Source organism: Cryptomeria japonica, chromosome 5 (assembly GCF_030272615.1).
Source record: "Cryptomeria japonica chromosome 5, Sugi_1.0, whole genome shotgun sequence".
NCBI classification, from domain to species: domain Eukaryota; kingdom Viridiplantae; phylum Streptophyta; class Pinopsida; order Cupressales; family Cupressaceae; genus Cryptomeria; species Cryptomeria japonica.
The window spans coordinates 114,727,240-114,745,941 of NC_081409.1; the positions used below are offsets into that span (position 1 = coordinate 114,727,240).

General features: G+C 34.9%; 1 long non-coding RNA gene across 1 annotated transcript; it reads right to left on the reverse strand.

Moving 5' to 3' along the window:
* Positions 1 to 4,993: 4,993 nt before the first annotated feature.
* On the reverse strand, positions 4,994 to 13,748 carry LOC131067062 (uncharacterized). Its single transcript, XR_009111765.2, has 2 exons — positions 13,490 to 13,748; positions 4,994 to 5,458 (listed from the first exon to the last, which is right to left on the reverse strand). It is a non-coding gene; the product is annotated as an uncharacterized LOC131067062 (long non-coding RNA).
* Positions 13,749 to 18,702: the final 4,954 nt, after the last annotated feature.

Consider the following 18,702-nt stretch of genomic DNA (forward strand, 5'->3'; position numbering starts at 1 on the left):
TTAAATTGTGTAAAATGTTTTATTAAAAAAAAATTGTTATTGTTTACGGGAGGGTTTATTCCCCCTTCGCCACCATACGTCGTCTCCTTTCCTTGCATGTCCTCGATGTCGCTCAGACGCCCACTGCTCCACTTGTGGTCACCGCCCCCTGCCATTCCTTCTGCAACCGCCACTACTGATGATCTCGCCTGGCTCCTCTGCTCAGCACTTCCACCTGTGTTCCCAACCACCTTCCGGCAACACCACCTGGCTCCTCTATGTAGTGGCTCCACCGCTTGCCTCACCGTCGACCCACCAACGACCACACAACGACAGTTTATTCGCCCACCTATACACAGTCACTTGCCAACGCAGCACCACGTGGCGCCTTATTATTCGCCCCAATCGACCACACGGCAACACACAATGACAGTTCGTTCGCCAAGATCTGCCATTTGTGTGCACAGTTGGCACCTCGTTAGAGACATGCCAATTTCTTACTAGGTCTGAACCTACCATGAGGGACTGCCACATCTTTAGTCGTACTTACAAAGTAAACCTGCCATGTCGGATCTCAATACTTCCATGTCACCCATATGGAACCAATCATATTATATCACATCATCATTTCCATACAGTACGAACATGTCATGCAAGAGGGTGTGACGGCTTGGTGACGATCATACAATCGTCAACTTTAAGCTTGTCAAATGCTAACATCAGCACTGCATCAACCACCTTTTTGAAATTTTTTGGACCCCCTCTCATTGAGCTTTTTGGTTTTGCATGCAAACTTTGGAGGCCCATAACTTGGTCATCTAGAAGCCCTTTTTAGTGCATTTTTTTTTAATTTGGGCTAATTTTTCATGCTCTTCGCAATGGTGATGGTATTTTATGATTTTGGTGGACACATTTTTCACAATTTCCAGTTTTTGACAATTATACCTGACCAATCCTTGATTTTGCAACTTTAGAGGCTTTGTTCGAGCTCATACAACCTCCTTTTTAGGTGCCTTTTGTTTGTAAGTGCATAATTTTTTGTCTACTTTCACATGGTGCTATCAAATTTTCACCATTTTGAGTAGGAATTATACTTTCAGTATTTGGTCATTTTTTGCCTATTTGATACTTGTATTTTGCTTGGATCTTAGTTTAGATCTCTTGCAATATTGGTTTGAGTCTCTTATAACCTATTTAAGGTAGTTGTAAAATTGAAATTAGAAGTCCACTTCGCCATTTTTTGCAAGTGGCCCATTGTACACGCACTACGTATAAAATGTCAAATCATTATTTGGGGGGGTGTCTTCAGTAATTGTGCATCTATTCTTTGTGCTCTTTCATTTTTGTTGTTATGGGTTCTCCTAAATTTCCGCTTTTAACTCCACATAACTATGCTTCATGAAAAATTGATGTATGGAGTAACCTAATGGAAAAAAGATTAACTCACTATATTGATGGAACTATAACTGCACCAACTGATTCTAATGCTCACATGGAATGGCTCACTAAAAATGTTATAGCAATAGGGACATTGAGGAAGTATATATCAAAGGATCTCATCTTTCACATTGAAAAGTGTAAAATAGTTAAGGTGTATGGGATGTCTTGGGAAAATTGTATGGCCAAATTGATGAGATTAGGGCCTATCAACTTGATAATGATCTCACCATGTTGGATCCCAAGAACTTTGATACAATCCAAGACTATGTCACTAAGGCAATGAGCTAAGAGCGCAACTAAAGGATAGTGTCATTGATAAGACGAATGTGTAGTTGGTCTACAACCTATTGGGAAAAATTTCCTCAGAATATGCAACATTTGTTTCTGGCTTCCAAACTTATCACTTGACAATGTATAGTTCTTTCACTATGCCCTCATTTGATGCATTCACATAAATGGTGATGTTGGAGTAGTCAAAGTTGTTGAGCATGTGGATTCTCAAGCCTTCAAAGTCTATGGCTTTGGTGGTTAATCAAGAGAATCAAGGAAAGGATTCCAACAAGAAGTAAAAGCAATTCAAGCCTAAGACACAACAAGATAGAGCACAATCTTCTCTCCACAACAAAAGGATTTTACATCCTCACCTAAGGGAAAATCATACAAGGAGAGGCTTTCTTGTTCATATTGCAAGAAAAATGGTCATGATGAGCATCATTGCCATGCTAAGCAGATTGATGAGTTGACCAACATCATCAAGAAGAACAACATTGATTTGTCATTGCTACTTGGTCTCTCTTTTTCTCTCTTATGTGGGGGACCTTTTCCTCACATGGGGTTTTATTTTTCTCATACTTCTTTGAGAGTTCTTTTATATTTCTCATTTTTCTTTTTTTTTTGGTGGGGGGGAGTTTTTTCCTATGTGGTTTTCTCACTTTCTCCATTTGTGAGAGATTGCATTGCATTTGTATATGGGTACCTAACATGACCTAGTAGTCGAGACCCATCTTGCATTGTTAACTTAAGTCTACATTCCCCTAAGTTGCACTTAAGGGGGGGTGTTGGTGTAAATTATGCCATAATTACACTTTACTTAAGTTGACTTAGGATAATGCATTTCATAGTACTTTGGATATGAAACACTCAGGGAAGTGTGCACATTGGGATGATGCATGTAAGACAAATTCCACCCTTTGTGGTCTTATCTTGTTACATTCCACCTTCGATGGGTGATCCACCTCTTGTGGAATATTTTATTATTTCTCCTACCTACCCTTTTTTCTCATTCAGCCACATGTCATGATTGTGTTCTCACATATCCATATGGTCTTGCCCTTATAAGCAGGCTTGACATCTACATTATATGTAATTTTGAATGATCCATTTGATCAATATTTTGCATCTTGATTTGAATACAATTTATTCTTATCAAATCTATTGTCTCTTTTGTTCTATTCATTGTGCTCTAAATCTTGGTTATATTTGACAAATTCTTACAATAATGAACCTCTCATACATCACACCTAAGAATGTATATATATAAATCGACACGTCAAAATTGGTTTTACACGTTTCACCAAAATGTGGAAAAGATAAACGTGAATTTTTTAATACATGAGAAATTTTAAAGAAAAAATAAAACCAAAATATTTGCATATGTTCATTAGTTGAGGTGAACTAATAAGGTTCACAAAGGTGACTTATTGTTGTCATTTGAACTTTTATAAGTTCACAAGTTCAACCATAATGTCCCTTCCAGATAAGTTCATCCTTGTTAGGTTATCTATGAGATTTCAAGGACTTCGAGAAAAACAAATAAATTTCTAGTGATTTCCAATTCACTATCTCAAGATATATATGATATGTAGGGTTAACATTTTGCAACATGCTAGGAGAAGTGGGCATTGAAAAGCTAAAAGAAAAGTTTGTCATGGAGGATTGATGTAACATCAACATCAATCGCCCTTGTGAGTAGATGACACAAATTTAATAGAAGATCGAAAGCAATTGGCAAAAGGTAGAGGAGCTTTGAGTGGCTAACCCAACTTTTGTTCATTATAGTTATGGAGAGTGTTCCCATCAACTTCATCTTGTCATGGTCAAGGATGATTCTTTAACAACTAACATGCATTTTATTATTAACTTGGTGTAACCTCATAGTTAAGAAAGATAAACAAGTACAAATTTATGTTTTATATAGCTAATAACAAGTTTGTTATAAATGGGTATTAGGCAGACAATTGCAACTATAATGTAAATGTATGGTAAATTTAACTTCATTTTCTATACAAGGTTATAATGGGAGAAACACAAAAAAATGAGAATCCTAAAAACATTAAGTTGTATTAAATGCTCATGAACAAAATGGTTGACTTTTTTATGGTGAGATCGAAACTTAATAAACTTGTATAATATAAGTTGTGCATATATAATATGAAATAAATAATAGAATAATGAAAAGAAAAGCCAATAAGAAACATCTTTTATCTAGGAATGCTCTTGCAAGTAAAAGATGAAAATGAGCATTTTAAAACATGAAAAAAAATTAAAAACCCAAAAATTGCTATTTTTTAGAATGGGAAAAAATGAATTAAAGAACCAGTCCATAATTTTCTAATCACCTTGTAAGTTAATCTCATCTAGACTATAGATTCCACCAAAACTATTAAGCATAAAAATTATACAACACTTATTTAACCACTCTTAATTTGAATTAAAAAACTAAAGCAAAAAGAAGATTAATAGATTTCCACATCATTTCAAATGAGGAAAACAACTATTTGAAAACATGGCTCATGAAAGTCAAGATTCCTTACTTAAAAATGAGTAAAAAATATGTTATTTGAAAGTTCAGATTCCTTTCACTTAAAACTAAATAAAAAACATTGTTTATAAAAGCTAAGATTTCTCTCTTATAATAACTAAATAAAAGCTAAGATTTCTCTCACTCAAAAATAAATAAATAAACATGGTTAATGAAAGCTAAGATTCTTCTCACTTAAAATGGAATTAAAAAATATGATTTATAAAAGCTTGGACTTAGGAATTAATGCATTCCTCTTTTGCACAATTCTGGATTGATGTGAAAAATAATGATTTTCTCACCTTCTATCTTTGGTATAGGGAGTTTATTGGAATTAATATTGACATTAAACCAATAATCATAGAAAGTTATAACACAACATTTTGTCAAACACATCATTACATCCTTTGTATTCCAACATTATTCCAACATTTCACATGCATATGATGATCTACAAGAATACTACCTAAAAACACATTTGTCTAGAATCTAATATTCAAAATAACACATGAAAAAAATATCGACGAAATTATGTAAATTTGATTGATCAAATTTACATAATTAATAATATAAAAAAGAAATACATACAAATTGAATTGTTTATCTTATTCATTGAAATTGATTATGATATATAGCTTTAAAAAATACAACAAATTAACAACAGATATTTATGAATATGGATCTAAAAGTGAGAACAAACTGACTCACTTGACATCTATTAGATTCCTACTCTTAACACCCTTCAAACTAATGACAGCACACTAACAAACAATATTAGATTATCTCCAACCTTGACTGCAATCGTATTTCTTTTCCATTACATTAAATAACACCAATATGTCGGCCCTTATCCTTGAATCCACCATTGACACGCAGAGATTTTAAGAAAACGTGTTCAATTTCATCGTATTCAACCAAAAACTGAAGTTATTCCCCAATAAAGCGAAAACTTGAAGCACAAGAAAACATCTGACATTAATTCATCGCCCCTCAAATAAGATCTGGCAAACACTGAAGAAAAAATATAATTTTTATCTTTTGGGGGCATTTCCTCCCTCCAGGTGCTCGGAATCTTCATACAAAGTAAGTTCTAAAGAGGTATGCAATCTCAAGCCATGCTTGTACCAAACAACTTTGTGGATGTGGTAAGAGGCTATTCTTCTTAATGTCGGTGTTGTTGAAGCGCTTCAAATACAAGCTGACTCCCAACAGAGGTATACACATTGTATATGTACCAAACTGAAGCCATGGTTGTAGAAAAAGAGTTTAGTGGTAAGGTTAAGAGTAACTTCTTCGAGGCGTTGTAAGTGCTTGAAATACGAGCAAAGTCCAACAAAGGTATACACATAGTGTATATAGTACGCTCAGTCTACTGTTAAAAGTGAACAGTTCTATAATTTAATATTCAAATGAGCATTCTGTGGTGGATCTTGTGTAAGCGCTTGAAACCTAAGCTAAGTCCCAGCACATGCAAGACATTGTATATATAGCAAACTTACTTGTGCTTGTTGAAGAGAACAAGCTTATAGCTTTGAAGGCTGAGAATTAGGTATTGGGTATTGTTGTAATGGGAAGCAGATATAGAATTAGTTCCAGTGACAACACTGAACAGCAAAGTAAAAGTGGTAGGGTTCGTTCATGGCTGTTTGGTGGGTGGAGGTCCAGGACTAAGCGTGAAGTAGGAGGAGTTTCTAACTCCAATAACAGCATAAGCACTAAAAATTCTTCCGATCACAAATCCCCTGAGAATAATAAACCCCAAGTTGATATTGTTAATGCAGATGAAAAACTTCAGAGGGAGAAGCACAATATGATGAACGAGGAGGATGAAGAAGAAGATCATTATCAAGTTGAGGAAGAAGCTGTAAATAAGGAAGCAGACCATTTCATTGGGAAAGTGAAGTCTAAGATGGCCAAGGAGAGATTGATATCCATGAAGAGGTATGAGAGCATGCTTAACAGAGGAGTGTGAGGAAGAAGGAGAAAAGATATTATAACCAGTTTATAATGATGCTTGTATCATATGCTAATCTTTTCTATTATGTTAGTTATGCAACTGTAGTTGATCTTATAGTATCCTTTCATTTGTGGACTATTTATTATTGCAGACCTTGTACTTAGTGAGGATTCAAGCCTCTAATTGTGTATAGTCTGCATGCATTCATGTAGATGGGCAGATCCCCTGCTTAACCAAAGCAGAGATACATAATATAATAAATAAAAATTTCAGTTTAAAAATAGGGGAATTTTCCTATCAATCTAGATAGTAGAATTACATTCTGTAACTACTTGTGTAGAGAACGTGAATATTTAATATGGTTTATGACTTGTATGGGGATTGCCTGATCCGATACGTCTGGAATTTGATCATTATGTTTAAACTTAAATTATGTTGTTGCTGCTGCTGTTTTGATGGGAGGAATTTGTGCCTTATTTTTCTAAGTGCCATCATTCGTTTCAGTAGCTTGGATTTCATTTAAAAGTGATGGAACAGCCTGAGCTAGAGGATGAATGTTTATTGGTTTGATCATTAACTGGAAGATGGGGTAGAGAATGGGGTATCAAAATTGACTGTAAGGACGTTGTTGCTTCCTTATTGTTATTGTTTGAGTTAGAGGAAGAAAGTTTATTCACTTGACCATTAATTGGAAGATAAGTGAGGTAGATAATGGAGTATCAATAAATGATTGAGGAGATTTTAGCTTTCTTACTGTAACTGTTTGATTTTGAGGATGAGATTTTATTCTTAATTTTAAATTGAAAGATAAATTGAGGTATGAATGGAAGATCAAGATTGATCTTTTATTTTATTAGTACTTCAATGGTAATTTGAGTTTTTACTTTTTAATTTACTTTTCAACTTATCTTGTACTATAAGAATATGGAAAGGTACATTACAAAGAAAAATTATAAGAAGAATATGGCATAAGGACGTTGAAGAAGATGGAAAATGATAAAATGATGAAGATGGGTCAAATGGGTAAAGAGGAAAAGCATTGATAAAGGCCAGGAAAGTAAGATGCCAGCTCCCTTAATTAGAGTTTTAGAGTTTGAAGAAGAAAGAGAAGTGACAGGCATGAGCATAGTGTAATAACTTATCATGGCTATCATAATTTTTTTCTTCTATAAACAAATTCAAAAGATTTATGACTGTTTATACACTATTGTTGTAACAATCATTTAGATACACCAAAGCTACAATGATCAATTGGATGCATCCAATCCTCAAGGCTAATAGGCATTTAATTATTCCTCGAGGACACTATAATTCAATGAGATCCTTTTATAATTTTAGGGTAGACATTTGCAAGTACAGGTTCCTTATAGCAAGATATCACTCAAATTTCATGATTAAGGCAGCTATTGCACACCTAAATCTCTACTTAGAGCATTCCCACGTTTCCAAAATGTTGTTTACAAGAACCCTAACATTGTCGTAATAAAGTTACCATTCATGGACATGAATATATCCTTATTACATGAATCTTATCCCATAATATTTGTAAACAACAAAATTTCCTATAATGTGAGATAGAAACATGAGTACTTTTCTTCAATGAATTCGTTTATTAATATAAGCTAAAGAGGTGGTTCAGAACACCATAGCAGCAATATCTGGCAAGATATTCATAAAGGATTATTTCAAGAGTTAGAGATAAACTTGTCGCAAATCAATTGTTATCACATTCATAAATAATGGGGTTAGTGATTATGCTGAACATTCACTTGCCTTGTTGTAAATCAAAAACTTTCGATTTCCAATTCTATTATAAGATTGTTTGCTCGTATTTCCCAATGCAAGGGTGCAATACAACCACAACCACATTGATATTAACCCCTATCCACCCCAACCAAGTGGGCTCCAATACTCTATCTCTGAGGGAAATCTCGATGCCAAAGTTCTAAGGTGCAGAGAGTGACATGCCTTAGTTTTTTTAAGCTTGCTAGCTTGTCATCATTCACATGTATGTAGCTACGGGCTTGCTAGTTTTTCATCATTCACATGTATGTAGCTACAGACCCTGAATGACTCTTCATACATCACAAGTTATTCATAGTGAATAGCTTCTACACACATCTGAAGAATACTTCAACTAATCAGCCTAGAAATACATAGTATTCAATGGACAATAGAAAATAACCGATCTCTTATGCATAACTCTTAATATTAATTAATGCAAACACTTACCCACCCCTTCTCAACTGGAAAAGAAGAATGTGATGTCTCCCAGACTACACCATGGGTCCATCTATTTTCCCAGTTCCTTGCCAATAGTGACTGCAGACAATCATCCCATATAAATTGCTACCTTCAACTAGGAGTAAGTGTATACACACTAGACACAATTGGTTATAACCAAATTCCCATAGTTCACCAAACCATTCAAGCCAATGAGTCTAGACATCTATCGACCTCCATGCCAAGGTGCTCAGAAATGTTGGTCCAACCTGGTGCGGTATAGTTTTTAGCATCTAATATTTGCATGGTACTGTTGAAAGATAGCTAGGCCCTATCATACCATAGGAAACTATTGGCATCTAACACCTTCATGCTATTAGTGATAGCCAACTAGTCCCTAAGCTATAGTGGTTAGCTCATGGCATCTATCACCTACACAATAATGTTGATAACCAATGAAACTTATCTTGTAGCATAACATGGATAGCTCCTAATCATCTTTCACCTTCAAGGCACTCTCGAAAGCTAACTAAACCTTATGATATGGTGGATATTATTGGGCATCTATCACCTATATGATACTGGTGATATTCGACTATCTGTATCAAACTTGATTCTAACATGTAGTCATCTCACAGCTAGGTAACTTTGATGAAATCTTAAGTCATCATTCCACCTAGGACTCTTGCCAATGATTTTAGCCACCTAGGTAGGTTGGTTAACAAGAGTGTGAGATACTTGAGCATTTAACTTACGATAACACTAAGACCAAGAGACATTCATGGTGAGTTTCAGCCATAATATTATTATGTTGGTATGAACTAGAGGACATCCCAAACAATGATGCATTTAACTCCAATTTTACTCCACCCCTTATCGATTAAAGAGCTATTACCACATTACAATGAGAATTGTAGGTTGAAGAGACGATTGGTGAGAGTTATTATAAGCAAAAATCTATCAATTATAAATATTATCGCCACTTGGTTGGTTGGTCCATCACATACATTCAAAGCATATCCTCCATAATTTGGTTAACTTATTAAGTTTGGCCATCTATTTCTAGATGGTAAACCAAGCTAAATTAAGTTTTGTTCCAAGGTGATCCAAAATCATGAGGTGAATAATTTATCAATGATTCCCTCTAACACCCTATGCAATTTAACTATTTCCTTAGAAATTTTCCTTCTATAGCTTTAATATTATCCTTATTATTATTGCGTACAAAGTGAGCTACCTTAGTTAACTTGTCCACTACCACCAAAATGTTATCATGATTAAGGCACGATCTGGGTAAACTAACCATAAAATGTATCAAGGTCACTAACATTTGTGTTGAGGTACACATAATAGTACAACACTCTTGTTGGATATCGATGTTTGTTTTGACCCTTTGTCACTTAGGTAATTTCAACACAAAATCAACCACTTCCTTATTCATTCTTGGCAAGAAATAAAGAGATCATAGATCTTTATAAATCTTAGTTACCCCAAGATGCACTTGATATGGTACATTATGGTTCTCCTCAAGGTTTCTTCCTCGCAAATCACTTTCATTGGGTATAGAAATTCGCCCCTATTATCAAAGGATACCGTTATTTCCTCAAAGATATTCTAACAAGTACTCTGGCATTGCCACGACACTAATTTTATTTGCTATTAAAAGGGATCCCTATCTTCAATTTGTTTGAAGAACTCCCCTAGATTACACCTTACTTGAATTTGTTAGCAATTGACACTCATCCGGTGACTTCCAGTAGTTGCTTATTGGTCTAGGGTTGTCATTGATGACAACTCTTCTTGGAGATTCAATTCGGCGGTCGTGATTTCTCTTATCGGGAAGCAAGAGTTAACCAGTAGGTAGTTAACCAATAATTCAGGGATATCTCGGCAATGTTTTGGTCCGGAAAGATTTCCGAAGATTGCGGTGATTTTGGTGGTTGATTTCGTGTTCTCGATGAATGGGAAGATCCCTAGGAAGCGTGTGATCATACTCTTTTGATCTAGTGCTATGTTTTCTTAATGATTGAAGCCGACTTGAAGCTACATGTTACACTTCTTGAAGCCGACTTGAAGGAGATTATTTTTGTTAAGACCGGATATATAAGATCGAACTAGCGATTAGTTTTCGGGGTAATACAATTGTGGCGATCCGTTTTGGTGCGATTGAGTGCAGTTTCACATGCACATTTGGTTCACAGATAATCCGATAACTGAATGAGACAGAAACAGAGTATTTGCAAAGCGAGGACAATCAGAGATCTAGTACTTAACCGAAACTCATTCATGCATTGTCAGATGCTACCTCAGAGTTCATTTCATTGTATTTCCTCATTGTAATTGAATTGTAAGTCAATGAGACTTCCCTGAAGGTTGTAGCCTTTCGGGTCATTGTAATTGAGCAATGAGCTCTAGGCAGTGAGCCTGAATGCAAGTGCATTCCCCATCTATGTAATATTTATGTACTCCTGGCCATAGTATATGAATATTGTGGGTTCCAGCCCCACCGTGGTTTTTCCCTTTCTGGGTTTCCACGTAAAAAATTTGGTGTTGTGGATCTGTGGTTTATTCATTGCTTGTTTATATTCTTTTCTGTTATGCATTGCTAACCGGTGGATAAAGAATAAGTTTGTGGATTTGATTTCCGGCAAATCACTGATTCACCCCCCCATCTCAGTGATCCCTAATTTCAACAGAATGATTGCCATCAAGTTATCCCAATGACTTAAGATATCAACAACTTAGTTACCCTTCCCTTTTACATAAGAAATATCGATTTCATAGTTGCTCAATAATTCTAACCACCTTGTTTGATGAGCATTTAGATTAAGATGGGTGAATAAAAACTAAAGTCCTTTATGACTTGTATTCAATTTAAATGGTCTTCCCACGAGATAGCATCTCCAAATTTCCAATGCATGCATGATTTTTGCAAGACATAATCATGAGTGGGATGATTAAGTTCATGATCATTTAACATATAGGACTCAAAGGCAACTACATCAAAATCCCACCTAATCCTTCCAAGTAAGCATTAGTCCAAACTACAAATTCCTTGTCAAAATAGGTTCTTGCAAGATAGGAGTAGTGGTAAGGGCTTCCTTCAGAGCTAGAAAGAAATTTCACTCTTTTTAATTCATTAAAACATTTTTCTTTTCTCATTGAAGGGAGGTTATGGGCTGACAATATTGGAGAAATCTTTCACAATTATTCAGTAATATCTATCCAATCCCATAAAACTTCCTATGTCCAACACATTCTTAGGGATATGTCACTCCACAATAGATTGAATTTTAGATGGATCCATGAAAATTCCTTGTGTTGATAAATTGTGTCCTAGATAGTGTGTCTTAGGTCGAAATAAAGAACACTTGGTCAACTTACCATAAAGTTTATGCTCCCTTAGTCTTTAAAGCACTATACTTACATGTTCTTCATGTTCTTGTGGATTCTTGGAGTAGATTGGAATATCATCCAACAATACTAGAACACAAAATTATCCAAGATTTTATGAAAAAAAATTATTCATAAGACTCATTAATGTAGATGGAGAATTTGTTAATCCTTGAAACTCATAATAGCCATACCTTGTCTTGAATGCTATCTTTGGGATATATTTTTTTTAATCCTTAACTAATGACACCTACATCATAGATCTGAAATTGTGGCTCCCTTATCAAAAAAATCATCTATTATACAAAGAAGACATCTACTTCCAATAGTCACCTTATTTAGCATTTGATAGTTTGTGCAAATCCATAGTGTCCCACCTCCTTGAAAAATGACATTGGAGCTCCCCATGGAAAAACACTAGGTCTAATCAAATATTGTAATTGAATTCTGATCTTATGCAATTTAGCTATGTTCATTTGGTATGAGGCCTCTGAAATATCCGCATCCCTTAAAACTAGATCAATTGAGAAGTTGAACTAATGTTCAGGAGGTGAGCTTGGAAATTCTTCAAAGAAAATAACTTAAAATTTTTGTAAGATCAAATAATTTGATATATTAAGAATTGGATCTTCACCTTCCTTTTTCCTTAGCAACAATGGTTGCTTCTACTGCATGGCTTAAACCCTTATGTTGAATAAGCTTGGTTACATACACAATGCCCTTGTTTATCTTGAAAACAAGCTTGTTCATGCAATCCACTTCTTCCTTTATATAGTGTAGATGGTATAACTATAGAAGACTCCTAAATTTGGCTTTATATTCAACCATTGCCATCACTCCTATTCTAATGAAAAGAATTCACTCATCTTTTGATCATGATGGTGAGCAAAAAGATACTCCTTACAAAATTTATTTTCAAACTTGTTTCAAGTTATCTCTTTCATGTCATGTCTCTTGATGACATACAAATGATCCCATCATACGGATACATCTCTTTCCAGCTAATATATGGCTAATAGAAGTTTGAATAGGTCTTAAAAAAAAAACATTTACAAAATACAAGATATAGCAAATGTAAATCACAAGTTGAAATCATTCAAAAGATAATTTGTACATAAAATCTTATTTAATAAATTGTGTAAATATTTTTATGGGGTTTCTCATAGGAAATCATGTTGGAATATGTTGGATTAGATTTTTTTTAAATTATTTTTCAAAATTTCCATTTAATCATAACAGAGAAGATTCTAATAAAAGTTCTAAAGGCTTCTGAAGCTAATCATATGCATAGAAGTCCTAAATCCTTCTAACCAACCCTTATGAAGCTGACCCAACAGATCTAGTAAACTTGAGTTTTTCATTTCTTGAGGCATTTTTTCAAAAAAAGTTCACGTGCATGACTATCCTTCCAATTTTATACAAGCCTCTTCACCTAAGAGTACTAGAAAAGTAGAAATGGTGGTATCTCCATTCATGCTCAGTTATAAAAGGTATTTCCTAACTACACCTCCTATCTCTTCTTTTTTTCAAATTGAAAACAAAGACAGAAAAGAGGAAAAACGAGAGCCCTGTATCTACACATCGCTCAACCAACTGGAAAGGGCATCCACTAATTGGTCGCTAATTGCAAAGAGAGAAAAATATGAAATAAAGCTTAATCTAAGAACTGAATACTAAGCTTTAACAGCAAGGGTTACCTAAACTCTTAGCCCTTTTTTCTGTTGTTGCTCCTGCTCCTTTAATTGATCCAACCCTACAACAACCTTTGCCCTTGCTTCCCCTCATCCTCCTCCTTGGCTACGTTATCCTTCCTGTTTTTGCTTTAAATTCCCCCAAAATGGGTCATGATAAATTATTTTTAGTCGGTTCCCGTCCTCCGCTGTGCGCCATTTCTTGATCCTTTACCACAAACATGGTGAATGATTCCTCAATAATAGCGTTGTAAATGGAGCTCCCTTTTCCTCATACATTAACTAATATATTGAATCCTCTTTTCAATCTTATAATGTTATTAAATACAACGTATAAATATAAAATATTCTAAAATAATAACAAAGCAATGACAAATTTTGTTACAACAAAACTAACACTATTATTAATATTTATTTTGAAAACTAAATTTTGATAAGTTTAAATTATGAAGATAATAATCTAAATCATTACTTATAAATAGATAATTTATTAATTTTATCTTTGATCTTAATCTTAGTTCTAATTATTATCCTTAATCTTAATCTTAATCTTCCTAAATTTTGTTTCCCAATAAAATCATTTTTAAAACTTAATAAAAATAAATAAAATCTAAGCACTAAAGCAAAACATAAAACAAAAATCTTAAAAAGAAATAATGAACAAGCAATAAAATGATATCCCATTCATTTTCACCATACATTAAATTTTGTGATTCCTTTTTACCATATTTTATATCCATTCTTTCTTGATGTTGTGTGTATAAAAATGTTGATGGATCACGAAGTGATTTGAAATATTGTTACAAAACAAACACACAATATTCCAAAAACATAAACAATGAACATTGTGTCAACTTGAATTCCATCCTCGGAATGTTACCTGCAACAAATTAGTTTCACAAAATACAAATGGAAATGCTACAGGAAATCCAAACTCAACCAATGAAACTACATGAAATACATATTAAAATAAAACATTATTTTTACCTTCATGGTTTTTGTCTCATTGTGTCCTAACTCCACTGTTCCTAGTTGCAGATGGTGTGCTCTCAGACAATGCACTGATAGCTTCCAAGATGGCACATGAAGAATGGACTGATAACTGATAGTTCACAAATACTATGATATGAAATACTACATGATTATGCTAAAATGATTATGTTATATGATCATTGCTATTTGCTTCAAGCTTAAAACTCACGGATGCATAAGTTTCACAAATGACTTGCTTGAAAATGCACTTGAAGTCTAACTCTCTCTCAATTGAAGCTCTTGATTTTATAGACTTTGAGAGGACGAGATGATGTGGCTTAGATCAACGGTCATGATCAAATCTATAGATTTGGATGGCTGTGAGCAAAGGTGAAGGTTGAGAGAAAAGGGGGAAGGAGAAGATAAGTGTCACTCATCTCACCTTGACTGGGTTGTTGACTGAGAGAATCTAGGGATGGTTAGAGAATATTTAGGCATGATAGGACAAGTGGACTCAAGTCCTTCCTAAGATGTAGGGGGTTTTGGAGAGAATATAGGAGATGGTTATGAAATATATGTACCTACACAATATTCATTAAGTTTGAAGGTTGAAGATAAATGATGAATTAATATTTAAGAAATATTAATTTCCTTAGCCAAATGTTTGATGAGTTGGCAAAGGGAAGATGAAGTGGAGATGGAAGGGTGAGTTGGATAAGAAAAATTAAACAATTTAAGAAATTATTTAATATTTGAGACTATAGGATAGGAGAATAACCATTAAATATTAGAATATTTAATTGATTGGAGGAGATAATTAAATATTCGATATTTAATTAACATAATTAAATATTAGATATTTAATTAACTTGGTTAAAAGGAATAATTAAATATTAGATATTTAATTATTTTAGAGGAATAGAATAAATGAATCAATTAATAAAATATTAATTAATAGAAAGACACAAAAAAGGAATTAAATAAATTAATCTTTTCAAATTAACTATTTAATAGAAGAATAAGCATTAAATAAATATATAATATTTATTTAATCACTCATAGCCAATTTTATGTGTATACATTTTGCCCCTCTTTGAAATAATGTCAAGACAACATTGTTTCAAAGATTAAATCAAATCTCGATAATGTGCTTGATGAAGATGAAAATCCTGATTGTGTGCCCCCTCAAGAGATTGATCGTGAAATTGTTGAAAACTTTGGTTTGAATGATTGATCTCATGATAATTGATAAAAAAATTGTCAATTAAATTAATTTGTAAAAAACAAATTAAATTGCCCCATTGAGTAGTATTAATTACTCTTCAAATAGTAAATATAAAATTAACCAAAGCTAATTTTAACTTCATTGTTATCATTGTCAGCTTTGTGAAGAAAATATTCTTGGTGAGGTAGTGAAATGGTGATTCCTGTGGAGAACCATTGTTTTGAGTGTGTTCGACGATATCAGCGGCATGTTCGATGATATCAGTGACCTCCCGAGTATGGGTATCCGGCATGTATCTTATCTCGAGCTTTGTTTTCAACTTGTCGTGCAACTTTTCATGTTTTAGGTGCGTTTTTGTGAATTTTTGAATTTTTTCACGATTTTCGGTATTAGGTTAGCGCATTTACATTTTTATTTAGTGCATATGCAATTTGGGTTAGCGCATATGCATAGATTAGCGCTTATGATCATTTTGTTAGCGCATATGTTAAGTATGATAGCGCATATGTATAGGATAGCGTTTATGCTTTGTTTGTTTGCGCTTTTGCAGCTAAAGTTAGCGCTTTTGCTTTGTTTTGCGCATATGTTTGTAGGGTTAGCGCATTTGATCAAAAAGATAGCGCATATGCTTTTGTTTAGCACTTTGTCTTAATAGGATAGCGCAAATGTTATAGGATAGCACAAATGTTATAGTTTAGCACTTTTGCTCAAAATTGATGTTTTTGATAAGTGCAAAAGCTAAAAATTACTTTGATGATTAGATTTAACATGTTTGATGTGCATGTATGATGAATAAGGACTTGATTGATTGATTGATTGATTTGAGTTGATTGATTTGATTAAGTTGTTTGATTGATTGGTTGATTGATTGATTTGATTGCTTGATTGATTGATTGATTGATTGATTGATTGATTGGTTGATTTGATTGATTGATTGGTTGATTGATTGATTTGATTGTTTGATTGATTGATTGGTAGATTTGATTGTTTGATTGATTGATTGATTAGCTCTAAGAAATCGATTTAGTTTGTAATGCAAGAGCTTAGCAGAGTTTTGATTGAACTCAATGATTGATAGAAAACCATGATTGATAGGTTTTAAAATAATTTGATAGCTTAAGTTGCTTCAATTTGATTTGATAGATAGATAGCGTAGGTTGCTTCAGTTTGATTTGATAGATAGATAGCATAGGTGGCTTCAATTTTATTTGATATTGATAAATTGGAGAAACTTGATGTTCTCCAGTGTTGGGAGAAATACCGACAGTACGTCATTTAGCGCTAGAGCTGACACAGACAAAGGTTAGACATGTAGATGCATGTGGTTTACGCCATCTGTTGTATATGCCTGAGATTACACATAATAGAGGATTGTTGACGACGTTAGCCGAGAGATGGCACAGTGAGCATAACACTTTCCACTTGCCCACGGGTGAGATTACTGTGACGCTCAAGGATGTCTATAGGATTTTGCACATCCCAGTGACTGGCGAGTTAGTGCAGTATGATTTTCAGGATCGTGTTGGGACAGAGGCTTGCAGAGCCGTGTTTGCTGATGATAGCATCACTAGAGGAGAGATCTGATGGGAGGATATGGTGATGTATTACGAGACTCTCCCTGTGATTCTTGCTGGTTTGATTGGAGGATTTATTTGTCCTGATAGGCGATCATGAGGTTTTGTTGTTGGATGGGGTGAGATTCTCCTGAGTATGATGCAGCATCGTACTCGATATGCTTGGGGTGTTTGTATGTTGGCACATTTATATCATGATCTTCATCGGGTGGTGTATGATGAGAGTGTTAGTTTGTCTACAGGATGCACTTTATTGCAAATCTGGTGTTGGGAGCACATTGCTATTACTTGGCCTATCCATCACAAAGTTCATGGAGAGAGGCAACCATATGTGTATTTCTATGCAGGTATCCTTACTCAGCATAAGTTGGGTAAGATGGAGTATTAGCGTTGGGTGCTTGATTCATTAGATAACATTACTTGGAGACCATATGTTGATTGTGAGCCATGGATGGATGATGCACAGACATTACCATTTATCATGCAAAGTAGATATCTCATTGGTCAGACTCCTTACATTATTGAGTGACAGTTGATTAGTCGCATTCTTAGATAGTTTGGTATCATCCAACCTATGCCTACTAGTGTGATGATATATGCTCGGCGGTACAGAGATTGGGGACCTTCCTTGTCATTTGAGATTATTCGCGCAGAGTTTCTTCCTACTCTGAGAGTGTCTTATGATATGAGATTACACATTCTTGATCCTAGGGTTACTGCAGATTATGCTCAGTACATACTAGCTCATCCATTTCCTCGTATTACTGATCCAGTAGATCCTCCTCCTAGCTCAGGAGATGAGGATGATGATTTAGATGATCTAGGTGTTAGAAGACGTAGACGAAGACGAGAGCTCAAAGCTGCTCAGAAGGTTGGGGGAGGTGGAGATGAGGGTGGGGATGGAGGTGATGGTGGTAGGAGACCTGAACGGAGGGGAGGTCGATTGAGAGTTCGTGGAGGACCGTTTGGACCGGTTGGTAGGATTGGGAGACCACGTCCTATGGGTGGGAGGGATGTTGGATGGATTGGGAGGGAGCATGGCAGGGCAGGTATGAGATCACCGAAAGGGTTGCCATTGACAGGAGGAGGCAGGGTGACTGGACTGGATGGGGGTTGCGGGAGAGGCATTGATTTTGGATAGATTCAAACAGACCCTAGGGTTATTGCAACTCATGGTGGAGATGATAAGGATCCAGAGGATCATGTTCCCCTTATTAGACGACGGATTGCGAGATCTACTCGGACAGAGATTCCAGCAGTTAGATAGAGTTGTGGTGAGGAGGGGATTGGGGTTCATGCACCACAACATGATTTGCCAGAGGAGGATGCACCAATGCATGATATGCTAGAGCAGGATGCACCAAAGCATGATATGCTAGAGCAGAAGACCATTGATAGTCTTAGAGAACAGATTGATCAGCTTCGAGCACAGGTGCAGACTCTTATGG